A 13,579-nucleotide genomic window follows, 5' to 3' on the forward strand; every position below is an offset into this window, starting at 1 on the left:
TTAAAGTTCCACAGCAACCAACTCAACAACCCTCCTCTGGCAGTGGCAATAGGGGTCAATAGTAGAACATCAATAACACATAAAACAGAAAGAATTTTGGCATAGTACACTACGGAAATGGAGGGAAAATTTCTTAATGTACTTACTTTAAAACTACATGAACTAAGTTTACATAGACAAAATAGTCAACCCCCAAAGCAAGAATAAAAAGCTGCCCTCAGCTATAAAGTTCCTACTTAAATCCTTATTTTAGACTCAAGGATATTTTAAGTTATTTCAAAACAGTTGTTGTTTTTCCTAATGATACAGTAAAAATAGTTCCTAAGATAACTGAATTCAAAGAGTTCCATTTTATACATCTCTTAAAAGTGAAAAAGACCAAGTCAAAGGATAAAAATTCATTATGATAAAATGAAAAGTTTATTTATTTTTGTACAAATATCTTTAGGTCTCTCCAATTTTAAGATTTATATATAAAATTCTATGTGATTTAAAAAGAGAACCATTTTTTACAGATTTAAGAGGTCAAGATGAAAGTGTTTTTCCTTTTGTTGTTTGGTTTTAAAGACATGGTAGTTGTCATAAGGCATTAAACCTCCAAATAAAACCGTATTTCTCTATTCTATGGGAGAAACTCCCATTTTCTGATATTTCCAGCCAAGCCTTCAGCCACTCAGCCTCTATCATGGAATTAAATAGCTCTCCATGAATAAATGGAACATATATATGTATAATTGGCCCTGTCCTCTCTGGGTATGTTTAAAGAAGCTGCCTTTCAGAACTCAAGAATAAAAGAATTATTTATAAAAGGACACACCAAAATCAGATGTGACAATCCCACAGACTCTACTAATACACACCTAATCTCCAGAGTGTGATATTCTTGGAAGGGCAGAACAAAAGCACTGCAATTTATTGCCAGCAGCAGTGGCCGCATCCTCATCATCTACCAAGGGAATAAAAACAGAGCACACTCCTTCTCTCACAAGCAGATAAGAATGGACACTAAATGAGGAAAGCCAGAGAAGGGTGGCAGCCACCAAGCAATAAGTCATTGTGACAGTCTGAATTTTGTAAATCCCAGAAAAAGACAATGTTCTTAGACTAATCCATTCCTGTGTGTGTGTTACCCTTTGATTACACTGAATTTAGTTGGGTGGGGTTTTGATTAGATTACTAGATAAGATTCCTTTAGGAGTTTTGATTGGACTGCATCAGTGAGGCATGAGCCAGCTTGGGTCTCTACCCCCTGGCTGTGTCTGATATAAACGGAAACACAGAGAGAGACACACACACAGGAAAAAGGAGATCTGCCATATTTAATCTAGCCATGTGAGAGAAAGGACTCCAGGTTCGCCCAATGCTGCAGAAAGGCATAGAGACCTGAGAGTCTGAGCTAGATCGCCCTGAAAGAGACAAGCCCTGTGCCTGGTTGCCCACACTTGAACTCTTATAGACTGGAGATTCTGAAAAGGAAGGCAGGGGCCTCGGTGGAGATCAGCTGCCATCTTCACCACTTGGCTCCACAGCAAGATTACCAGTAGGTGACTACGGTGAGAAAACATCTCCAATGGTACCTTGATTTGGACATTTCATGTCTTTAGAACTGTAAGGTTTTACCCTAAATAGAATTCCCATTATATAAGCCAACCCATTTCTGGTACTTTGCATCAACAGCCAAACTAAGACAGCTATCCTTTTCCAGCCATACTCAATATCTTAACTATGAATGTACTATATAGTCACATCCTACTTGCCTATAACAAATTAAGTATAAGCCATATGTACTTGACCAAAAAAGAAAAAGGAAAAAAACCATTTTACATATTGCAGTTTAGCCCTCTATTTCACTGTATGTGCCTATGCCAATGATGGAAAAAGATTGCCCTTTCATTTAGACTCAGTTCCCACATGCCTCCCATAATGTGAATAGCTCACCAAGCCAAGTATGATTTCAGAAGTTAAAGATATGTATTTTTGGGAAGCAGATGTGGCTCAAGCAATTGGGCTCCCACCTACCACATGGGAGGTTCATGGTTTGGTTCCCAGTACCTGCTAAAGAAGACAGTGAGCTGGCACAATGGGCAGATGCAGCAAGCTGACACAACTTGCAAAAAACATAATGAAACACAACAAGGCAGGGAGCAGAGGGTCCCGGTGCCTCATAAAGAAGATAGCAAGCTGACGTGACTGACAGTGAGCTGACACAAAAAGATGATGCAACAAGAGACATAGGGAGGAAAAAACATAATGAGAGACACAACAAAGTAGGGAACAGAGATGGCTCAAGTGATTAAGTACCACCCTCCCACATCAGAGGCCCAGGGTTTGGCTCCCAGTGCCTCCTAAAGAAATAAGGAAGACGAAAAGACACAGCATGTGAAAAACAACAAGTGGGTGGGAAGAAATAAATCATTTTTTTAAAAAAAGATATGGATTTTTCATACAATGTGGTCCTAGATGAAAACTAACTATCTGAGGCTCAAACAAGCAAACAATATACTTTGCTATTCTTCAAATAGACCAGGTATGTGCTGCCTCTGGGCCTGTGCATAAGCTATCTTCTCTGCCTGGTATTCTTTTCCCCAAAATATCCATATGGTCTACATAGCTCATTTCCTCGCTTCCTTCATGTCTTTATATAAAAGTTACCTTTTCAGTGAGGATTTCTTTGGGCCCCCAATCTAAACTTTCATAAACCTTCCAATACTTTCTTTCTTCCTTCTCTGCTCTATTTTTCTCCATAGAACTTAACACTATTTAACATGTTATACAGTTTATTTCTCTTAATTATTTATCTTCACCTATTAATATGCATGCTCTATGAAGGCAGAGATTTCTGATTCTTTTATTCACTGCTGCATTCCCAGTACCAGAAAAACCCATGTTAAATGTTTCAAAAAACAGCAATCTGCTCGAAACCTGGAAAAAAGCTGACATGTTAGTTATCCTTAAAGATGACACATGATTCTCATTCACAACATGGGACACCCTCAAGAAAATTTCAGGAGTATGGTTTTTTTTTTAGGAGCTAATGGGAATTGAACCCAAGACCTCATACATGGGAAACAGGTACTCAACCACTGAGCTACATCTGCTCCCAATGAGAGTTGGTTTTTAGTTAGTTCATTTTGTTTTCAGGAGATACCAGGGATTGAACCTGGGACCTCGTACATGGGAAGCAGGCACTCAACCACTTGTGCTACATCTGCTCCCAAGTACTTTTTTTAAAAACGTTTTTTATTTTGCAATATTTTAAATTTAAAATGAGTTGCAAAAACATGCCTTTCTCCCATCTCCCTGTAATATTAGCACCTTATAGAACCATGGTGCATTTATCAAAACTAATAAGTAAACATAAGCACAATATTATTTACTAAACTACAGAGTTTATTCAGATTTCACCAATTTTTCCACTAATGTCTACATTGCATTTAGTCATCATGACCCCTTTGTTTCCTCCAAACTGTGACAGTTCCCTCAGTCTTCCCTTGTTTATGATAATCTTGACACTTTTGATGGGTACCTGGTTGGATATTTTGTAGAACATCCCTCAGTTTGGGTTTCTCTCATGTTGTCTCATGACTGAACTGGAGGAAGAATAACGCAAAGGTGAAGTACCTTCTCACTGCATCGTGCTGTGGGTCTGTGATGGCGACATGAGTTATTACTGGTGGGGTTAACCTTGAACACTTGGCAAAGTTGTTGTCTGCCAAATTTTTCCACTGTAAAGTTACTGTTTCTCCTTTTCTACACTCTATTTGTTAGAAGTGAGTCACCATGTCAGCCCACACTTGGGAGTACTTTTAATACACAGGATGTATGCTTTACGTGCTGACTTTAGAACCTAAATCCTGCCAAAAAATGCAACTCCACTTTTACTAAGTTACCAAAAGAGGTGATATGTTTATTACTTGCCAAATATGGGATCAGTAGTCAGCCATATAATAAAATTATTTCTGTGGCCCCAATTAACACAGACCTTTTTTTTTTTTTGAGAGTAAGATTACACAAATGAGGAAAGTAGAGCACTAAAGGATTAAAGTATTTTCCCAATATGACAGGACAAATCAGCAAGTGAGTTGAATTTAAAAATAATGCTCCACTCCATAAGTACCCTTGGCAATGGCAATGATCCAAAAATTTCTTGATTGTCACAACTAACAGGCTTTGCTCTATTTATGTAGCATTTATTTAACAGTATGGCAGAGAGAAGACAAAATGTGTGAACAGGACGGTTCATTATTCTTTGAGTTCTTCCCAAATGACAGAATCCCCAATTTATAGATAAGCACGTGGTCATGCAGAACAAGGACCATATCCAAGCCACCCCTGAATATGGTATGATCTTTGATTAATTTCCAGACAATACAATACAAGCAGAAGTTCTAAACTCGGCACATAAGGCTAACCACTGCTCTCCACTGGAGAGGGAAGCCCATATTTATAGGTAATATTTACCCTAATTTTCAGATAAGGAAACAAAAGTTCACAGAGATTAAGTAACTTGCTGAATTCCTAACTAGCTAAGCAGAGAAAACAAGAGCAAAGCCAGGTCTGATAGAAATTTTGAGGTTAACCAATAAAATATGGGATTCCCAGCTAGATATGAATACAGATAAAGGGACTTGGTTATACTAAAAAAAAAATTGTTATTTACCGGAAATTCAAATATAATTGGGTGTCTTGTATTTTATTTGCTAAATCCTAGCAACCTTAGTTGGATTCCAAAGGCAATATACCTTTATGCCATATGGTGACCCACAGAGTAACATCACACTAACAAAGCAGATTCTACTCTACATGATGTTCGCTCAGGAATTATTTGATGACTTCAGTTAAACTACGTAGGACATTTGCACAGAGAAGCAAGTACACCAGAAAACTGGACAACACAGGGTCACCCCAGCTCACAGAAGGAGGATGCTCAGGACTTTGTGAGGAATAAGAATGTCACTTGTTCTGCAGTTAACATTTCTCTTCTAGACTTTTGATCCGCTAGGTTGGGAAACTCTGCTATAGATATCTTGTTAAAGTAGTGATAATCAAGTACTGAGCTTCACAGCTGTATGATATATAAGTTTCATACCATAAAATTCACCCATGGTAAATTTACAGTTCAATAAATTTTAGTCATTTGATAGTGTGTGCAACCATCACCACAATCCAGTTTCAGAACATTTCATTACCCCAAAAAAAACCCTTCATGCCCATTTGCAGTCAATCCCCACTCCCATATCCAGCCCTAAACAACTACTAATCTACTTTCTTTTCTCTATAGACCTGCATTTTCTGGGTATTTCATATAAGTAGAGTCATATAATTTGTAGTCTTTTTTCAATGATGAAAGAGGTTGTTGATGTGGGAGGAGTGGGGGGTGGGGGTTGAGGTATGTGGGAACCTCTTATATTTTTTAAGGTAGCATTTTTTGTGATCTATATATCTTCAAAAAAATAAAACAACAAAAAATAAATGCTCATAAAAATTTTTAAAAAGCCGTCCCTGAATTTGGAACACATCAAAAACCCAACCTTGAACTGACAGTTATCTAAGCATCATCAGAGCTAATAATTATTGGTCATTACGTGTTTCAGGCATTTTTACAATTTTTTTAAATTAAAGTTAATAGATCACAAAAAACGTTACATGAAAAAACATAAAAAACATAAGAGGTTCCCATATACCCCATCCCCCACCCCCCACCCCATCATTTTTGTAAATTGTATTTTTTTGAAGATATATACATCACAAAACAAAGTAACATTAAAAAATATAAGAGGTTCCCATATATCCCCCAAACCCCCACCCCACTCCCACACCAACAACCTCCTCTATCCTCTGTCATTGTGACACACACATCACATTCGGTGAACACATTTTGGAGCACTGCTGCACCACATAGATAATAGTTTACCCTGTAGTCCACACTCTCCCCCAGTACATTCAGTGGGTTATGGCAGGATATATAAAGTCCACCATTAACCCTGCAATATCATTTAGGACAACTCAAAGTCCCAAAAATGCCCCCATATCACATCTCTTCTTTCCTTAGCAACTACTGTGGCCACTTTCTCCACCTCAATGCTACAATTTCTTCTATTACTAGTCACAATAGTTTTATAGTAGAATACCAGTAAGTCCACTCTAATCCATATTTCATTCCTCCATTCTGTGGACCCTGGGATGGTGATGTCCACTCCACCTCTAGATCAAGAGGGGGCTTAGATTCCACATGTTTTCGGCATTTTTAATGCCTATTAATTCATCTATTCTTTAAAAAACTCTATGAGGTCAGTACTATTATAACCCCTTTCTAGATAAGGAAACTGGTATTTGGAGAGGTTAAGTAACTTTCCCAAGCTCTCTCAGCAACTAATGGTGCAGCTGGGATTCCAACCTAGTCAGTCAGGCTCTACGTCTGTATACTTTATCCATGTTTTGTACGGATACCGAATACATGTACAGATGCCCCTGTGGGTCTGATGCTGCTTCTTCAAGAGAGGTCACAGAAAGTGCAGGCTTTTTAGAAGATTCAACATTAAGTTCAAGCTAACCAATTTGTTGATAAAACCAGATGCCACACTGAGAGTCGATGTGCTTACTACTGTCTCCCAAAATGGTCTGAGCTTGAGTCTACTTTTAGCTCTTGTGGATCATTGCATTATACAGTGACTGTGTGTATTTTTTTTTTTTACATTTATCTCCTATATCTCAAAATTGGTCCTATCAAACGCACCCTGGTAGCACCATTTCAGTGATAAAGATGCCAAAAATCATGTAAGGATATGAAGGTCCGTCCCCAGCCAGCCCCCTCATCTGCAGCTCTCCATTCATCCTTGGCCCAGATACTTGCAAGCGGCTCCCAAAAGCTTGCATTACAAAGAAAACTTCATCAGGCTGTCTGGAACCTGTTTTGGAAGTGTCGACATATAAGCCACCTTTTTTTAGCTTTTCCCTATGAGAAAAGGGAAATGAGATCCTAAATAATACTGACCCACCCAGGGCCACAAATCCATTCTTTATGGAGCTCACTTCCTGGAAGCCAGATTCACAATTTGTCTTGCTGTTTTTTATCTAATTATCCAGTTTTAGATTTTCCTTCCAAAATAAAAATAAAAATAAGGGCATACTACTGCATTTCCATGGTGATGTTTTGCTTCCTCTTCTAGAACATTTTTGATACGTTGGAATAAAATGTGTTATACCTCTTTTGGCAAATCTGAGCACCCATAGAATAAACTTGGTAGCCCTCCAATAGTCATCATCCATAAAATTACATTTTATAACAAACTGTCAATTGATATTCAAGGAAATCTATGACAATCACTTCTGGCATCCCTTGAAATATCAGAAAAATTTCTAAATGATCAATTTAATTTATATAAGGTCCTCAGAAAACAAATACTCTCCGTCCACAATGGCTTTACATAAGAGTAGACTTACTTGTTCACATTAATTTCTCAGCAAAGAAATCTAAACTGAAACACAGTGGAGTAGAAACAGATGTTCAATCCACATATGCAGATAAGAATTCTTCACTTGCCTGCTTATCACTAACAGATGAAGGAAATGCATTCATTAAGGAAACAAAAGCTTGCCCAAAGGGAACAGAGCCAGGTCACAATCATCCATTGGTTCAGAGTATGAGTGAATTTTCACAATTTCAAAAGGCAAAGAGAAATTAAATACATTGAAAACTCAAACATACGATTTGAAAATACCATAACAGAGGTAAAGCTAGTCGAACATACTCAAGACAATGCATTCCCTCTTCCCTCAGTTCTAGTTCACTTATATCCACAAATGAATTTTTTCATTCCTTTTTCTTAAATTGCTATATTTCTTATTCTTTTCTCCTAAAGTCCTGTCACATTCCTAAGCTTCTAAAGGTGAGGAGAAACCCTAGTTTTGATCAACCTCGAGTATTTCCTAGTTGTATTTAAGGAAGAATCATCAATTTAGGATGGATTTGGAGGACAAGACTTTACCTATAGAATGTCAGAAAGAAAGCATCAAACTCAACACGACTATTATATATAGTATATATATTATATATTATATATGATATATTATATATAAAACCCAGTGAACATCAGCTTCCTTGCATGTCTAAAATACAAAACCAAAGTCAGTTTCTCTTTCTGCTTATCTTACCACATATCTTGCAAGTGCCAATAGCATGTGGCCCCTCAACCAAGCCAGAAATGTTTCATCATTTTAACACCTCCCTCTCTCATTACCACAGACTTCCACTTATTTAAAATTTGACTGCTGAGGATTCCATGGTGACCAAGAAAACAGAACCTAACATGAAGCACCCCTCACTGCCTACACATTCTCAACGCCCTCTCTGCTCCCCTCCCTGCAGGCAGGCCTCTGCCCCACCACTGCACTGACAAGGCTCCAAGCAAGGCCTCCAGCCATCTGCTCTAGCCAAAGCTGGCAGTCACTTTTCATATCATTTGCCTCCTTGTCAGCATTTGACAACTGCGTTCAGTCCTTCCTTCTCGAAAGCTTCTGTCTTAGCTCCTGAAACTCCAACCTCTTCATTTTCCACCTGTATTTCTGACTGCTAATAAATGAGTTCACAGTTGACAATGGCAGAAGAGACAGATTTACAACTGATTACTTAAAACATAAGACGGTAAGTACAAGGGTAAAAATACCAGCACAGTCCTATGAGAAAAAAAAAACAGTCATAAGAGCCGTAAACTCTACTTTGTGAGACATGCCAGAGTTCACCAAAAAGACTTCCCTAAGTCTTGGGCTGAGTGTTGAAGACTGGGTAGGCACTTGCTAGAGGAGAGGGTGCATTTCAGGCACCAGGAAACAAATATACACAAGAGGCAAAGTACAGGTAACCAAGATTTGTCAAGTTTACACTCAAATGTCTCTGGCAGCTATCCTTTCCTTTTAAACTGACAGTCATTCTCCTAATTCAGGCCTTCTCCATCCATCAGATGAACTATAGCAAAACCCTTCCTCCTGCCTCCAATTCCCCTTCCCCTCTGCTGCCTAGAGTACAGACTAATCACCCCATTCCCTCGGCTAGAAATAAATAAATGCAGAAATAAAACCTCCGATGGCTCCCTTCTGCCCGGACTAATCTTATCCACATTCATACCAAGGCACCTAAAGTGTTCATGATACAGCCCCTAATTTAGCTTTTCACACCCACTCTAACTACAAGTCTACTCTTCCTGCTCCCATCACACTGGACTACTCGCTGTTGTCCAGTTTCACCTCCCACTTTCATGCGTCCACGTTTTTACTCATTGTATTAGCTACAATAACGCTAAGTAACAAACCACAATGGCAAACAACAAGCATTTGTTTGTTGCTCACTATCTGGGGTCAGCAGCTAGGTAGCTCTGCTGATCCTGGGGAGACAAACTCATCTTTCTAAGGCAGTGGTTCTCAACAGGGAACGCTTTTGCCTCCCATCATGGACATCTGGCAATGTCTGGAGACATTTTTGAATGTCACAGCTAGTGGGGGGGGGTGCAATTGGCATCTAGCGGTAGAGGTCAGGGACGCTGCTAAACATCCTGCAATGGCACAACAAAGAGTTACCCACAGCCCCAAATGCCAATAGAGCTGCTATTGAGAAACCCTCTTCTCGGTGCTGACTGGCTGTTAGCAGATCTCGAGAACAGCCTTGTCTGGGACAACTGGGGCTACTTGGCTCCATCCATGGTCTGATATCCTCCAGCAGGCGAGCTGGGAATCTCATCATAGCGATGGCAGAGGAGCAAGAATAGACAGAGTTATGCAAGGCATTTTTACGGCCTAGGCTTGGAGCTGGCATATTGTCATCTCTGTCATATTCCATTGGCCACAGAAAATCATGAGGCCTGCCCAGATCCAAGAGGTAGGAAAACAGACTCTACCACTTTTGTAAGAAGAACTGCAGTCACTTGGCAAAAAGTGTAGATACAGGACAGGATGGAGAACTGGTACAATCAACCATAGTAATTCTATTCCCTCTGCGGAGAAAAGCCATTTGCCTTTCAGATGCATTTGGAATTATGAAAGTGTTCCCTTCTCTCTGTTCCCTCTCTGCCCCCTCTTGTTTTCATTTCTCTTTTGGTATTTAAAATATTATACTTTGTATTACCTGCACTCAGGACTGATAGACAACCAGCATGCACTACACCAATGGTCTGTGGCTGGTGCCAGTGTGATTAAGTCTATTTTGATGAGTTGATGCCTGTGCTGTACAGTTATTGAAATTCCATTATCTTTTCCTCTACTTGTGTGCCTGTTTGTCCCCCAATGGGCTGGAGGGTGACTCACTTGAAGCAAGAATGTCTTCTTCTCTGAGCATTCCAGGTCTGGCAAAGAACCTGGCACATCATAGGTGTTCAAGAACTGTTTATTTCATAAATGGAATTAATGAATTCACTCATGGAAAGGACAGTGAAGATGAGCTTAGACCTGAGACATCTGTGACCCAAAGGAGAAAATAGGAAGGGACCTCCGAAGGACTTCCTAAGGTAATGCTGTCAAATTTGCTAAGATACCAGAGAATATGGAGTTTCATACTGCTTTTTATAGTCCACCGTGAAATGCTGATATTCTATCACATCATATAGGATTAAGAATGATGCTGTTGGCAGGAAATACACCATATTCCTTGGATACACATTCCTTCACACACACATCAAAAATAATGTTTAAAATAAATTTTAAATCTTAGACCACCACCATCCCATATTGTCATGGAAAATAAATGCACGTTTTGTCATCTGCTGGGTTCTCTACCCTCACGGCACACTGGAATCAATCGGGGGACCTTTTATAAAATAACAATGCTCAGGCCCTGATCTAGATCATTTTAAATCAAAGGCTCCCAAGTGATTCTAATATACAGCCAGAGTTGAGAACGCTGAGCCAGAACTTTCCACTAACAGAGGAGCAACAGCTATCATTGAATGCTTATCAAAATTAAAATAAATAAAAATTTGAGAAAAATCTCAAATCACTGTAAGATTTTATTTGAACAAAAGGTTCCTGAACTAAGGAAACTTGAGTAACACAAGTTTAAATATAAACAGTGCATCTGACCAGTGATTACCTGTATCAGGTGGGATTTGGGGATAGAGGCTTTTTTATTTCTATATTATTTGTTGTTGCTGTTGCTTGCAATTTTATAATTGGAAAAACTAGATCCATTCTGGAAACTGTATCTAGAGAAAATATCTTAAACTCACCATTTTTCCAAATAAACTGGATTTGTACAATGATTATGTATCAAAACATCTAATCTTGAATCCCTTTTATATGGAATGATACATTAGCAAAAGGAATCAAAAGTGGCAGATATGGAGGCATGTGAAGTCTGAAATCAAGTCATAATAAGCATCATGGCTTCCTCTTTGTTCTCTCTAGAATCACTCAATCTGGGGAAGACAGCTGCCATGTCATATGATACACAAGCAGCCCTGAGGTCTAGATGGTAGGGAACTGAGACTCCTGCCAACACTCAGGAAAGAACTGAGGCCTCCTGCTTACAGACATATGAAGGAGCCATCTTTGAAGTGACTCCTCCCTAGTCAAGCCTCCAAATGACTGCAGTCCCAGCCAACATCCTATTGGCATCACCAGGAAAAACCCTGAGCCAGAACCATCCCAAATTTCTGAATCACAGAAACTGAGATGATAAATGTTGTTTTAAATTGCTACATATTGGGGTGATTTGTTACACAGCCATAGATAACTAATACATCACAAAACTTTTAATAGTTTTCTTGACAAATTTCTAGAAGTGTCCCTCCTGCTATTGACATTGACTCCCAACCCCTTCTTTATATGCCTCAGGAACCTTATTCTGTCAATTACCCCTCTCACAGTTACATAATCAATGCCGCCTTCTCTGCTCCTTTCTCCAAGTCTTCTAATAGGGTCAAGTTTCTCACACTCTTAAATACAGAACAAAATGAATCCTACTGAGACCTTATGTTCCCACTTCCCAGCTCTTTACTGCTATCTGCCCTTCTTCACTGTCAAGCACCTTGAAATAATAATCTACACTCCCACTCTCAGCTTTTGCACCTCCCACAAAGTCTAACCACTACAATCACTTAAATAACTCAGAGCAGTTCACACTGATCTCCGAACTGTCAGTATCAAAGGACCTTGCCTCTTGAGCACTCCTGACTATCTTACAAGCTCTTCAATGAACACATCCAAACCTGAACCCATGCACTTTCTCCTCACATCACTCCTCTACCTATGTTCCACCCTCCATTTCCAGAAATTATACCTAACCCAGCCGACCAAACCAGAAACTTGAGAGCCATCCTCCATGCCTCCATTTCTGTCACCTCCCACACCCATTCAATCGCTAAGTCTCACTAATTTTATATTCTTAACATCTCGTATATTCATTGCCACTGCTGTTGTCATCATAACTTCTTACCTCTATTACTGCAACAACCCCATGGCCTCCCTGCTTCAGTCTTGGCCACCATAATCTTTTCCTACACTGACCAAGGTCATCTTCCCAAAGCACTATATAATCATGCCCTTTCCCTACTTTTTACTTATTCCTCATTGCCTGTGGATAAAATCCAAACTCCATTAAAAAATGCTAATGTCAGGTAACACTCACTGAGCACTTGACTGTAATGTCAAGCCCTTTTCGAAGGGCCTTGCATGGAAGGTAAGTGCTGAAAATACCCTTTGCCATTGTCAGATGATGAAACTAAGGCTCAGAGAGGCTAAGGAATTTGCCCATGCTCTCAAGTTAATTGCAGGGCCAAGTTTGGAACTCAAGCTATCTGACTCCAGATCCTGGGCATTTTTAGTCCCAGAACCACACCGTAAAGCACAGTACAAAGTTTCTCACCAATATGATCCCATATCCTCTCTCCCAGAAGCCTTTTCCAGATGTTAAGCCCTAGCTCAGCTGCACACCAAAAGCACCCTGTTACCACAAACCTCCATGCCTCTGCTCAAGTCAATCTCATGAGCTAGAAGGTCCTTCTCCAAACCTCTCTCATCTCTCTTCAACCTTACCTTCCTCATTCAACTGACAACCCTGACTCAATTTTTCAAAGTTCAATGCCCGTCTCCCTAATGATGCTGATCCTACCCAAGGAGAAATGTTCACCCCTTCCTTTGTAGCCCCCAAGAAACCTGCTTGGACTTGTTTCCTAACACTTTGTGACAGATTAGAGTACTGTTCAGAAGATATTCGCTCCCCCCCCCCAACTGCAAGCACAGTATCTTTTCCTGCCCCACTGACTTTGGACTTGGCCACATCACTTGTTTTGGCAGTGGAATGCAAGTAGCCGTGGTGCAAGCAGAGACTTTAAACGTCATTGTGTGGTTTGGCTTAGCTCCGGCGCACCTGCCATTCACTGGCCATGAAAAAAGCAGGCCCCAGGTAGCCCTTGGCCCAAGGAGAACAAAGAGACACAGGAGGCAGCCCTGAAGCAGAACCACCCCAACTGAGCCTTGGACCGGTGAACAAGAAATAAAAATGCCAATGGCTACCTGCCGCAGAGTTTTGAAGTGGTGTCTTACGTTGCATTTTTGTATCAATAGCTGACTAATATAGACCTGGAATTCTTAG

The 13,579-nt window shown here is 39.8% G+C and overlaps 1 protein-coding gene across 14 annotated transcripts in view; it reads right to left on the reverse strand.

Annotated features, from left to right (window-relative positions):
* LIMCH1 (LIM and calponin homology domains 1) overlaps nt 1-13,579 on the reverse strand; it is a 397,989-nt gene that overhangs the window by 361,419 nt on the left and 22,991 nt on the right. The window lies entirely within an intron of this gene.

Source organism: Dasypus novemcinctus, chromosome 1 (assembly GCF_030445035.2).
Source record: "Dasypus novemcinctus isolate mDasNov1 chromosome 1, mDasNov1.1.hap2, whole genome shotgun sequence".
Taxonomy (NCBI): Eukaryota; Metazoa; Chordata; class Mammalia; order Cingulata; family Dasypodidae; genus Dasypus; species Dasypus novemcinctus.